General features: G+C 49.6%; 1 protein-coding gene across 5 annotated transcripts in view; it reads left to right on the top strand.

Moving 5' to 3' along the window:
- Positions 1-638: 638 nt before the first annotated feature.
- The window catches only part of MBP (myelin basic protein), a 148,471-nt gene continuing 135,683 nt past the window's right edge, over positions 639-13,426 (top strand). For 4 of the 5 annotated variants that reach the window (XM_035271388.3, XM_035271387.3, XM_078348286.1 and 1 more), the window contains exon 1: positions 1,000-1,183. The gene's annotated coding sequence lies outside the window, so the exon portion shown is untranslated. Of the gene's footprint in view, positions 717-999; positions 1,184-13,426 lie in introns of those variants that run through there. The other variant, XM_078348287.1, reaches the window with a different exon arrangement.

Genomic DNA, 13,426 nt, shown 5'->3' with positions numbered 1-13,426 from the left:
TTTGTACCATCGTCTAAATATTTCTCTTCAGTTAAGCAGCATTTGAACACAGTTGCTAAATCTTCCGGGTCTTCCGGGGAGGCTGGTTTTAGGCCGCAACCCCGACCCCCGCTGGAGCCGCCTCGCAGCGCGGCCCGGACAGCGCTCAGTCCTCTCCCTCACCTCCTGACGAACTGTGGGTCCCAGGCTGCCTCCGGAAGCCCCGGGTCCAGATCCCTGAGTGGGGGTGCAGGTCAGGAGGAATGCGGGGGCTCATTCGGGGACTCCCCACCTCCTCCTCCTCCTCCATCAGGTGACCGAGAATCCAGGGAAAGATCTCCCTGACCACCAACTGTGTGTGCAGGTCAGTTTTTCTGTTTAACAGTAGAGTGACGAAGACCACGACGCCTCCGTGCCGCGGGACCAGGCGGCTTCCCCGCACCTGGCGCGTTTGGCTGTCTTGTCCGCGCGGACTTCCTGCGCCCCTCCTGCAGGCGAAGGTGCGCTCCCGGCGCCCAGCGGAGCACCTGCCGGCCGCAGGTGGGCCTGGGCGGGGCTGCAGGGGAGGGAGGGCGCGCCTGGGAGGACCTGCCCGCTCCTCCCGCCTCCAGGGCGGGCTGACCCTCCTCCTGCAGGGTCGGGGCCGCGCCAAGTCCTTCAGCAGTTTCTGGGGTTTCCAGCCCCTGAGGACAAGGGGAGATGCGGCCTCGCTCCCCTCCGGCAAGGTCGGGGTCCGGGTGAGTTCGGAGGCCGAGCCACGGGGGAAGGGTCTCGGGCGAGGCTCCAGGCCGCCCCTTCTCCGAGGCCCGACCCTGAGCGTGAATCCCGTGCGACCCCCCCCCCCGGCTCCGAACTCCGCGTGGGCAAAGCGGGCCCGGGGGCCTCGGAGCTTCCCGGGAGGCCGCGTCGGGGGTGGGGGGACGGGCCCGGCGGGCTGGGCCTGTGTTTACCTGGCGCGCAGGAAGCCCGGGGAGGCGGGGCCGGGAGCGGAGTGCGCGCCCGTCCCTCGGAGCCGCCTTCAGTCTCCGCCGCCGCGCACCCGCGAGAAGCCGCCTCCCGCCCCGGCGGCCTAGGGCTCCCGACCCCGGAAGGCGGTGCAGGCTGTCTGGGGACCCCGCGAGCCGGCGCTTGAAGCCGGGACCTGCGCGCCCGGGCCTGGGACCCCGCGGCACCCCTCGGCCTCTGAGCAGCGAGCGCAGCGCCGGTGAGTGACCCTCGGGGGCGGGTGGGGGGCGGCTCTGGCGCCTTTGTCTCCGCGCCCCTCCGAGCGGGGACCGCGGAGACCTGGGCGGGTACCCGGGGCCGATCCCCGCGGGAGCCGTGGACTGAGAGTTGGGAACAGGAGCTGTCCCGGCGCCCGGACTCCGAGTCCCTTTCTCGGCCGAGAACGCGCAGGGGGAACCTGGGCAGTAGCGCAGGTGACCGGGCAGGTGGCAGCCGGGGGCCCCTGACCCGAACCCACGGCCCTGTCCCCGATCTCTACTGCGAGGGGGCGGGCGCGGGTGTAGACTCGGGTTTACTGCGCCGGGGTGGGATCCTGACAGGTGTCCAGGGTGGTCTTCAGCCAGGCCCGGCGTCCCGGGGTCGTAGAAACCGCTGGGCCTCGGGCCCCGGGGCTGAGGGGAGGAGTCTCGGGTGGGAGGGACGGCGGTCAGAAGCGGCCACTCAGGTGCGGAGAGGGTGCGGGCGGCGAGGGCGCGCTGGGGGGTCCTCCGGGCGCCTGCCAATCACGTCCCGGCTGCTCCCCCCCGAGGTGAAGCGCAGTTTCCCTCCGAACTCCGAGAGCGGCGGCGAGAGCCTGGGTTTGGGCTTCCGCCTTCTCGCGGCCTGTCTCGGGCTCCTCGGCTGGCCAGTCGCTGCGCCCACCTGGACCCACGTGCGCGCCCGCAGCTGCCGGTCCTCCCTCGCGGTGCTGAGCGCTGGGCTCGCGGGGCCGGGGTCTCCCCGGCTGCCCCTCCCGGGCCCGACGGCCTGTCCTGGGCCGGGGGCGTGGGGTGCGGGGTGCCCCCGAGGCCGGCGTATGTGACCGCGCAGTCATTTGCCGCCACCCTAGGTCTTCCCGGGCGCCGGGGGCAGCGCCTGTGCCCTTTCGCGTCCACCTGAACCCCCTGTTTCGGGAGGTGGAGTGGGGCTCGGGAAGGGGTTCAAGTGTCTTTAGGGATCCCTGTGCGACTCTGCCTGGAAACAGGCGCGTTCTGGTTCCTTGTTCCGTTTTCCGATTGCAACAACGTGAGAATCAACAAGTGCTCGGCTTCTCTGCGGGTGGGTGAGGGGCGCGTGGCTCGCCCGGCTTTGGGAGGGCGTGGACTTCGTTCCTGGGAGGTCTCTGCCTCATCTTGACCGCAGAACGCCCCGCCTGGAGAGAGAGCTTTTCAGAGGAAGGAAAGGTCAGGGAACAGCCAGTGTGTGTTTTGGACATTTTATTTGGTGAAGCTCCGGGGGATGGGTTAAGGAGGGTCACGCTCATGTTAGGGACCACATGGATGGAGTAGGGTCCTGAACTGAGCTCCCTGGCGGCCACCTCCAGCGATGGGTGCCTCCTTAGCCTCCTTAGCGGTTGGGACCCCGGGCTATGGATACGGCTCAGAGCCTGGAACCCAGCAGCCCTTCAGTAGAGGAGGGAAGGCCATGATCTGAAACCAGGCCGGCAGCCAGGGAGGGGATGCTCCCACGAGCCAAGGGATAAGGCACCACGCCAGAGGCTTTTTTTTTTTTTTTTTTTTTTTTATCAAGTGGGTTAAACAGAAACCTGAGTGAAAAGAATCCAGTTAAAAATGGTTGTAAATGCTGGAATAACTCTCAGGGAGTTAACTGTTCTCGAACAACCACCTCTGTTAACTCCGGGTTAAACAAAGCTATTCTGTTGTCATCTTCTTTGAAAACTCTCCAGAAGTATCGCAATTCTGCCCAGCGATAAGGAAGTGAAACATGCGTCACTTGATATAGATCTGGCAGCTCGTGGCTCCAGCTTGATTTGAAACGTCCGCTTTGAGTGTGGTGGGTCCCGGCTGTGGGCACTGATGAAAGGTGGCCACCGAACGCTGGGGGGAAAAGAGACCAGCCTTTCTCCTGACGTTTCTATTTCTGCCTGAATTTGTAAATGTTAATTGTAAGTTATTTTGTTTGACTTTTATCCCCAAGTTCTTTAAAAATACAGAAATTATCTGGGCGTGGTGGCAGGTGCCTTAATCCCAGCTACTTGGGAGGCTGAGATCTCTCGAACTTGGGAGGTGGAGGTTATAGTGAGCTGAGACCATGCCATTACACTCCAGCCTGTACAACAAGAGCAAAATTCTGTCTCAAAATAAAAAATAAAAAAAAGACATGCTTAAGATTAGCAGCTGCCTCTGTGCCTTTTCTGACCCCAGGGAGTGTTTATCGAGCACTTGCACATTGCCAGGCTCTCTTCTGAGAGCTGTTTGTCACCTCAGTTAACAGTTGTGATGGCCCTAGATACCCTCATTGGAGGTCACCGTGCTTTTCATATCTTCATTTTGACTGATGAGGAAGCAAGGCCCAGAGAGGTTAAGTTAGTCTAAGGGCACCCAGGAAGAGGCAGGATTCTGCCCAGGGAGTCTGCACCAGCGCCTCACTGCTGCTCTGCCCCGCTGTGGTGAACAGAATGCCTTGCAAAGGTGCTTATCATTCCTCCTTTTAAACTTCCACCCCTAATGATGAGTGGCGTGCACCCAGGGATGTTTCCTTTCAAGAATCATTTGACCAAAAGGTTCCTGTCATCCAACTTTGTTCATGATCCTCTCCTTAGCTTTCTTAGTTGCCAATGAAAAAGAAAGTATTCTAATTACTAATTACTCTTTTTTTTTTTTTTGGACGGTGTCTTGCTCTGTTGCCTAGGCTGGAGTGCGGTAGTGTAGTCTCAGCTCACTGCAACCTCCACCTCCCAGGCCCAGGTGACTTTCCTGCCTCCGCTTCCTGAGGAGCTAGGACTACAGGTGTGCACCACCACACCTGGCTAACTGTTGTATTTTTTGTTTGTCCGTTTGTTTAGTAGAGACAGGGTCTCACCATGTTGGCCAGGCTTGTCTCAAACTCCTGACCTCAAGAGATCTGCCCACCTTGACCTCCCAGAGTGCTGGGATTACAGGCGTGAGCCACCGCACCAGCCTCTAATTACTCTTGGGATAATTTTAAATAAATGGCCATTAAGCAGGAAGACACTTGGTTGTCCCATTGGAGCCCCTGAAGGAAGCTCTGGAGCTGTGTGAGGGAGGAGTGGTCACACCACAGGCCCTGCTGCCAGGTGAGCCTCTAGAATAGTCTCCAGAGATTTTACATCTGTCACAACCTGTAGTGGGCAGGCTTCCTCCAGAGAAACACATTAGACTCGTGAAGGAATTGAGCATGCAGAGGTGGGCTGGCCACGTTTGTGGGATGCTTGTAGGACAGGCCGACCTGAAGGGCAGCTGATCTCTCCAGTGGGTGCTGGAACTGCCTTCCACAGCGCCAGCGACAACTGTGAGCGTGTGTTCCAACGCTGTTGGCAATGTCTCAGACTCAGCGGCCTTGGAGCACAGAAATGGCATCCTGAATGTTCTTTTGTTCTGGGCTCTGTTCTCGGACTCCGCATGGGTCCGAGTCACCATTGTGAAAAACAGGTGGATGTCAAAAGATGAGGAGAAGCAGACCTGTGTGCGGCTGGGATCTGGAAGACATGAAAAGCTCTGAAATTCAGTGATTTGAAACAAGCCATTCAAGGGTAGAATATGAGCCTGAAGAGAAAAGCCAGATGGACTGATAAAATACGAAAAGAACTTTAACCCTCTGGGCGTCAGGGAATTCAAAATTAAAATGGCAAAAGTTGGTTTCTTTTTACATTTGTTGTACTGGAAAAAAATTTCAATTGTGACTATACCAAATATTAGAGAAGGAGTAGAAAAATTAGACTTCGCTTGAGTTTGTGTGGGATATAAGGAACAAAGATGTTACAGAATAATCTAGAAAAACTGAAGATGGGTATATCATAACATCTAACATTTTCACTTCTAAGGAAAACAGGGTCTGTGTACGTAAGACACACACAATGGATATTCACTGAAGCAATTTTTTAAAACTTTGTTTTGAGATAGTTACAGATTCACATGCAATTCCCTTCACCGGTTTCCCCAGCAATAACATAGTACAATACCACAGCCAGGAAATTAACATTGATGCAACCCGTTAACTTCATTCACATTTCAGATTCCACCAGTTGACATGTACTCACTTTATTGTGTGCGTGTGTGTACATGCCTGTGCACTTAGTTGTGTGTAATTTTATCAGCCGTGTATGACCCTGTGACCACCAACACTTCAGGGGACAGGACAGTTTCATCACAGGATCCTTGATGCTACCCTTACAGCCAGGCCGACTTCCTCCTTCCCCCTCCCTGAGTGTACCAACCACAGGACATTTCCCCTTTTCTATAATTTTGTCATTTTAACAGTGCTCTGTAAGTGGAATCCTACACTATGCAGCCTTTCGAGACAGACTTTTTCCACTAAACGCAATTCCCCTGAGACGCATCCAAGATGGTGAGCGTGTCCATAGGTTTCTTTTTAATTGCTCAGTGGTGTTCTCTCGTCCGGATGCACCACCGTGTGTTCAACCGTTCACCCAGGAAGGGCACTTGGACCATTTCCAGTTTTCGGTTATTGCAAATAGGGTTGCTGTGAACATTGATGTACAGGTTTTTCTGTGAACACAGTTTCCATTTCTCTGGGATACGTGCCCAGGACTGCAACTGCTGAGTCATACGGTTAGCACATGTCTAATTTTATAAGAAACTGCTAACTCTTTTCCAGAATGGCTGCACCATTTTGCGTCCTCACCAGTGGTGTGTGAGTGATCCAGGACCTTCCCAGCCTGGGCGGCATTTATTATTGCCACTATTTTTGTTTTTATTATTTTAGCTGTTCTAATACATATATAGTGATATTTCCTGATGGTTTAATTTTCATTGCCCTGATGGGAAATGACATCGAGACCCTTTTATGTACTTACGGCCATCTGTGCATCCTCCTCAGTGAAAAGTCTGTTCATGTCTTCTGCCCATTTTTTAATTGGATTGTTTGGTTTTAACAATTGAGTTTTTTTCATGATTCTTTATATTTTCTAGATACTGGCCCTACCACGCTGCGATAATTTCCTACCAGTTTATCTTGTTCTTTCATCTTCTTCACAGAGTCTTTTGCAGAAAGTTTTACATTTTGATGAATTCAAGTTTATTAATTTTACCTTTTTTGCATTTTGATTTTTGGCATGAAGTCTTAAGTCTTCACCTAGCCTGAGGTCCTGAAGATTTTCTCCTTTTTTCCCTACAAATTTTCATTTCACATTTTACAGTTAAGTCTATTTTCCATTTTGAGTTAATTTTTGTATGAGCTGTGAGGTTTAGGTTGAAGGTTATTTGGTTCGGTTTGGGGTTTGCCAACGAATGACCAATTGCTCTGTGACTGTTGAAAAGATGATCCTTCTTCCATTAAATTGCTTTTATACCTTCATTAAAAATGGCTTCCACTTGTTGCTGTGGGTCTATTTCTGGGTTATGCCTGCCCCTCTGCCAGCAGCACGCTGTCTTTAATCAGGCGGAGTGACTTCCTCTCACTTTATTCTTCTTTATAAAAACTATGTTATCTGTTGTAGGTTCTGGGCCTTTCCATGTGAGTTTCAGAATAGCTTGTTTATGGTTACAAAAACCTTGCTGGGCTTTTGATAGGAATTTCTTTAAACCTAGAGATGAGTTTGGGGAGAATTAACAGTATGACTGTGTTGAGTCTTCCAGTCTGTGATGACAGGTTCTCTCTCTCTGGTTATTTAGGTCGTCTTTAATTTCTTTCATCAGCGTTTTATAATTTTCAGTGCACATATTCTGAATCTGTAATTTTTTTTTTACGGTCTACATTAGTGTTTTATTTTCTTTGGGGCATTTCTAAATGGCATTGTTTTTTAACTTTAGTTCCCACGTTGATTGTGGAGTATATAGAGCTGTGAGTAATTTTTATGTGTCAATGTGTATTCTGAAACTTACTGAACTGCCTTATTAGATCTATGAGGACTTTTTTTTTGGTAGATTTCTTGGGATTGTCTATGTAGATCATGTTATCTGCAGATTGGATAGTTTTATTTCTTCTTTCCAATTTATATTCTTTTTATTTCTTTTTCTTATTGTACTAGTTAGAATTTCCATTGCTATATTTAATAAGAGTTGCAAAGACTTGCCTTACTTCTGATCTAAAGGGTAAAGCGTTGAGTTTTTACCCCTAAATACGATGTAGCTATAGGGTTTTAAAGATGTCCTTTGTCAAGTTGAGGTCGTCCATGTCTGTCCATGACTGTGTGTTGTATTTTGTCAAATACTTTTTTCTGGGACAATTTATATATTCATGAGATTTTTCTTCTTTGACTTCGTGGTATGGTGGATGGTACTGACTGACTTTCTAATGCTGACCCACCTTGGGTATCTGGTATATATTCCACTCGGCCATGTATACAATTTTTTTATGTTGCTAGATTCATTTACTAATGTTTTGTTGAGGACCTTTGCCTCTAAGTGTTCGTGAGATGTTGATTAATCTGTGGTTCTCATTCTTTGTATCATCTTTGCTAGTTTCAGTATCAGGATAACTGGCCTCATAAAATGAGTTAGAAAGTGTTCTTACTTGTTCTAACTTTTGGAAGAGATTGTATGAAATTGCCATAAATTTCTCCTTAACTATTTTAGTAGAAATTTCCAGTGAAACCATATGGACCTGGGGATTTTTTTCTTGAGTATTTCCTTTTTTCTACTTTCTTTGTATAAAGTTAGCTTTTTGTTTGTTTCTTGAATTAGAACTTAGATTATTAATTTGAGACTTTTTCTGTTTTCTAATATAAGTATTTCAGGCCATGAATTCCCTCTTAGCACTACTAAACTAGGTGTACATATTTTGTTGAGTAAAGGTTTTGATACCAAAAAAAAGAGGGAAACACACTAATCCCCCATGAGTAGGGCTGTAGATTTATACTATGATTTATTTACGACAGTTAAAATAAACTACCCCAGCTTTGTATCTCTACATGGACAAAATTCTAAATAACAGTGCTGAATGGAAGGCAGCAAATTGCAAATGAATGCATATCATAATATTATTCTATTTATTTAAAATTTTCAAGTGTGTGAAAGAACACTACATGTGGTCATGATTATGTGGGATTATATAGCATACATAAGCCATGGCAGGTAACGTTGTCTTCTGACCTTGGGGAGGGGAAGGTACTGGCTGTCTCTATATGGTTTCATTTCCTTTATTTATTTACTGTCCTTTAAGTTCTGGGGTACATGTGCAGATTGTGCAGGTCTGTTACATGGGTAGACACGTGCAATGGTGGTGGTTTGCTGCATCCATCGCCCCATCATCTACATTAGGTATTTCTCCTAATGCTGTCCCTCCCCAGTTTCCTCACCTCCTGCCATTTCTCCCCAGCCCCCAGGCCCCAGTGTGATGTTTTCCTCCCTATGTCTGCATGTTCTCATTGTTCAACACCCACTTATAAGTGAGAACATGTGGTATTTGGTTTTCTGTTCTTGTGTCCGTTTGCTCAAAATGATGGTTTCCAGTTTCATCCATGTCCCTGCAAAGGACATGAACTCATCCTTTTTTATGGCTGCATAGTATTCCATGGTGTATATGTGACACGTTTCCTTTATCCAGTCTATCATTGATGGGCATTTGGGTTGGTTCCAAGTCTTTGTTATTGTGGACAGTGCTGCAATAAACATACGTGTGCATGTGTCTTTATGATAGAATTATTTATAATCCTTTGGGTATATAGCCAGTAATGGGATTGCTGGGTCAAATGGAATTTCTATTTCTAAGGCCTTGAGGAATCGCCACACTGTCTTCCACAATGGTTGAACTAATTTACCCTCCCACCAACAGTGTAAAAGTGTTCTTATTTCCCCACATCCTCTCCAGCATCTGTTGTCTCCAGATTTTTTAATGATTGCCATTCTAACTGGCGTGAGATGGTATCTCAATGTGGTTTTGATTTGCATTTCTCTAATGACCCACTTTTTGATGGAGTTGTTTTTTTCTCATAAATCTGTTTTAGTTTTTTGTAGATTCTGGATATTAGCCCTTTGTCAGATGGGTAGATTGTGAAAATTTTTTCCCATTCTGTTGGTTGCCAATTCACTCTAATGATTGTTTCTTTTGCTGTGCAGAAGCTCTGGAGTTTGATTAGGTCCCATTTGTCTATTTTGGCTTTTGTTACCAATGCTTTTGGTGTTTTGGGCATGAAGTCCTTGCCTACTCCTATGTCCTGAATGGTTTTGCCTAGATTTTCTTCTAGGGTTTTTATGGTGTTAGGTTTTATGTTTAAGTCTTTAATCCATCTGGAGTTAATTTTAGTGTAAGGTGTCAGGAAGGGGTCCAGTTTCTGCTTTCTGCACACAGCTAGCCAGTTTTCCCAACACCACTTATTAAATAGGGAATCTTTTCCCCATTGCTTGTTTTTGTCAGGTTTGTAAAAGATCAGATGGCTGTAGGTGTGTGGTGTTCTTTCTGAGGCCTCTGTTCTGTTCCATTGGTCTATATCTCTGTTTTGGTACCAGTACCATACTATTTTGATTACAGTAGCCTTGCAATATAGTTTGAAGTCAGGTAGCGTGATGCCTCCAGCTTTGTTTTTGTTTTTGTTTTTGCTTGGCTATTGGGGCTCTTTTTTGGTTCCATATGAAGTTTAAGGTGGTTTTTTCCAGTTCTGTGAAGAAGGTCATTGGTAGCTTGATGGGGATAGCGTTGAATCTGTAAATTACTTTGGGCAGTATGGCCATTTTCACAATATTGATTCTTCCTAACCATGAACATGGAATGTTTTTCCAACTGTTTGTGTCCTTATTTCCTTGAGCAGTGGTTTGTAGCTCTCCTTGAAGAGGTCCTTCACATCCCTTGTTAGTTGTATTCCTAGGTATTTTATTCGCTTTGTAGCATTGTGAATGGGAGTTCACTCATGATTTGGCTCTCTGTTTATTCTGAAATTTTATACAAATAAGAGAATGAGTTACTTTTCTGATGAAAAGGGTAAACCAGTTGTCTTACAGACTATTATCTGTGCTTTTTAATGTGTTTGAGCTAATCAGTAATTTTTATTAGCAATCAATCAATAAATAAATATATGTAAAGTTTGGGGGAAAATGACACCAATGATAATGAAGTGTTAGGGAGGAAGGTGAGAAGGCCTCACAAAGGAATCCAAAAGTAGGTGTGGAGGCAAAATTACTGAAATTTGGTAAGAGCACGACAGTGGCAAGGAAGGAGGAGAGGAAGAAGAAAGCGGAAGAGACAGTCTCCGTCCTCCTCATTGTCACTTGTTCAAGTAGTATAAATGCAGAAAGGGGGGATGAAGAGATTGATCTGAAAAGAGAAGCCTGCAGAAATGGGCAGGAGCTAGGACCTCGCAGGAGTGGGCTGGATTCAGCACAAGCCTGGGGATTAACTGGGTGTTTGCAACCTCACTCTTGAGCCAATGACTTAAAAAAAAAAAAAAAAAAAAAAAGAGAATCTAGCTAAATCTGAAAAGATTTAAGGAACAAAGTTGTTACGGACTCCTTTTCCTTCCTGGCTGCCAGGATTTATAATGAGCTGGGTCTCTTACGTGCAGTCTAGCATGATTCAGACAGAGGCCAGCAAGCCAGGGCCCCACTTCCTGTCACTCTACAGGCTACCTGGCTCAGAGACTCTGCAGGTGCAGCTCGGCTGCTCACTCAGCAGTCTCAGGAAGTCCCCAAAGCCCTATCTCCTATCTCCTGTGGGTGGGCTCTCCCCCATTGGCCCCGAGGGAGCCTTTGCTCCTTTTCTCTGCCATTCCCTCCGAGCTCATCTGAGACAGGCACCCAGGCCAGTGCGGCCCCAGGTGTCCAGTGTTCGACCCCCAATTCCAGGGGTGCAGCTGGGGAGGGTGGTGCAGGCAGCAACCACAGCAGTTACTGAGCCCCAAGAAAGGAGACCAGCATGGCGGGGAGTGGGAGGATGCGGCCAGAAGAGCTATTCTAGCAGTTTATGCTTACATCAATTCACTTTCCTTAAGAGTAAAGGGATTGGCACTCAGCTCACCAATTTTCCAAAGGTCAAGAAGGAAAATGAAGTTTTATTCACAGTATGTGATTAACCAAATTACCTGTTTAATTTTACATTAAAAAACCACATATAAAATATATGAAAAGGCAAGTAATGAGGAGAGAGAACATGGCAAGAAAGGACCAGGAGGCAGAGATGACGGGCAGGCAGGAGGCTGGAGAAAGGGAGGTTTCTCAGGGGCTCAGGGGACTGTTGGTGTGGCCCTGCCTTTGGGGGCATCTGGTGACATGGCATGTTCCCAGAGAGCCCTGCTCCTTCTAGGTAGGAAGGTGTGCCCGTGCCACCCTGCAGGCAGGAGCAAAATGCCCTGTCCCAGGAAGGGGTGTAGCTCAGGGCAGCTACACCGGCAGACACCGTGCAAGGGCCCTAGGGTGCTTCCGCTGACCACCGACCCAGGGATGGAGAAATGCTCCACTCAGACCTGCTTTCCACCTGGAGTCTGATCAAGAAATCTAACGTTTCAGAGGTCAACACACGCAGAAAACAGAACAAAAGTACCAGCTTAGAGTCCTAGCTGGGAAAGATTGGTTTGGTGGCTGAACACGCAGCTCCCAAGCCAAGCATCTGCTGTGGCCCCTTTGCCTGCCCACCTGGGGAGGGGACACGCTGGTGCCTGTGGTCTGCAACAACCTACTCACATTGCACTGAGAATTCAAATTAACTGCAGTCCTAGGCCCACCCTGGCATAGCACCCCGCCGTCTTGGGAATGGGCCCAGGAATATGTATTTTAATGAGTTCTCGGTTAACTCAGGATCGCTGCTATAAGTGAAGGAAGGAGACAAACAGTGAATGCCTCGGCAGTTATAGGTCTACACAGCTCATCTGAGTGGACACGCGGTTCTCCAGTGTGTGCTTTAGACAGTGAGCGGGTCAGTCCTCCCAGGTCTACACAGCTCATCCGAGTGGACACACAGGCTCTCCAGTGTGTGCTTTAGACAGTGAGCGGGTGGGTGCTCCCAGGTCTACACAGCTCATCCAAGTGGACACGCGGGCTCTCCAGTGTGTGCTTTAGACAGTGAGCGGGTCAGTGCTCCCAGGTCTACACAGCTCATCTAAGTGGACACCCGGACTCTCCAGTGTGTGCTTTAGACAGTGAGCGGGTCAGTGCTCCCAGGTCTACATGGCTCATCCGAGTGGACACACAGGCTCTCTATTGTGTGCTTTAGACAGTGAGCGGGTCAGTGCTCCCAGGTCTACACGGCTCATCCGAGTGGACACACAGGCTCTCTATTGTGTGCTTTAGACAGTGAGCGGGTGGGTGCTCCCAGGTCTACACAGCTCATCCGAGTGGACACACAGGCTCTCCAGTGTGTGCTTTAGACAGTGAGCGGGTGGGTGCTCCCAGGTCTACACAGCTCATCCGAGTGGACACCCGGGCTCTCCAGTGTGTGCTTTAGACAGTGAGCGGGTCAGTGCTCCCAGGTCTACACAGCTCATCTGAGTGGACACCTGGGCTCTCCAGTGTGTGCTTTAGACAGTGAGCGGGTGGGTGCTCTCAGGTCTACACAGCTCATCTGAGTGGACACCCGGGCTCTCCAGTGTGTGCTTTAGACAGTGAGCGGGTCAGTGCTCCCAGGTCTACACAGCTCATCTGAGTGGACACCTGGGCTCTCCAGTGTGTGCTTTAGACAGTGAGCGGGTCGGTGCTCCCAGGTCTACATGGCTCATCCGAGTGGACACCCGGGCTCTCCAGTGTGTGCTTTAGACAGTGAGCGGGTGGGTGCTCTCAGGTCTACACAGCTCATCTGAGTGGACACCCGGGCTCTCCAGTGTGTGCTTTAGACAGTGAGCGGGTCGGTGCTCCCAGGTCTACACGGCTCATCTGAGTGGACACCCGGGCTCTCCAGTGTGTGCTTTAGACAGTGAGCGGGTGGGTGCTCTCAGGTCTACACAGCTCATCTGGGTGGACACCCGGGCTCTCCAGTGTGTGCTTTAGACAGTGAGCGGGTGGGTGCTCTCAGGTCTACACAGCTCATCTGAGTGGACACCCGGGCTCTCCAGTGTGTGCTTTAGACAGTGAGCGGGTGGGTGCTCTCAGGTCTACACAGCTCATCTGAGTGGACACCCGGGCTCTCCAGTGTGTGCTTTAGACAGTGAACGGGTCGGTGCTCCCAGGTCTACATGGCTCATCTGAGTGGACACCCGGGCTCTCCAGTGTGTGCTTTAGACAGTGAGCGGGTGGGTGCTCTCAGGTCTACACAGCTCATCTGAGTGGACACCCGGGCTCTCCAGTGTGTGCTTTAGACAGTGAGCGGGTCGGTGCTCCCAGGTCTACATGGCTCATCTGAGTGGACACCTGGGCTCTCCAGTGTGTGCTTTCCTGTATCA

This window comes from Callithrix jacchus, chromosome 13, assembly GCF_049354715.1.
Source record: "Callithrix jacchus isolate 240 chromosome 13, calJac240_pri, whole genome shotgun sequence".
Lineage (NCBI taxonomy): Eukaryota > Metazoa > Chordata > Mammalia > Primates > Cebidae > Callithrix > Callithrix jacchus.
The sequence above is the reverse complement of the archived record's forward strand: the minus strand, read 5'-3'. Positions and strand labels throughout refer to the sequence as shown.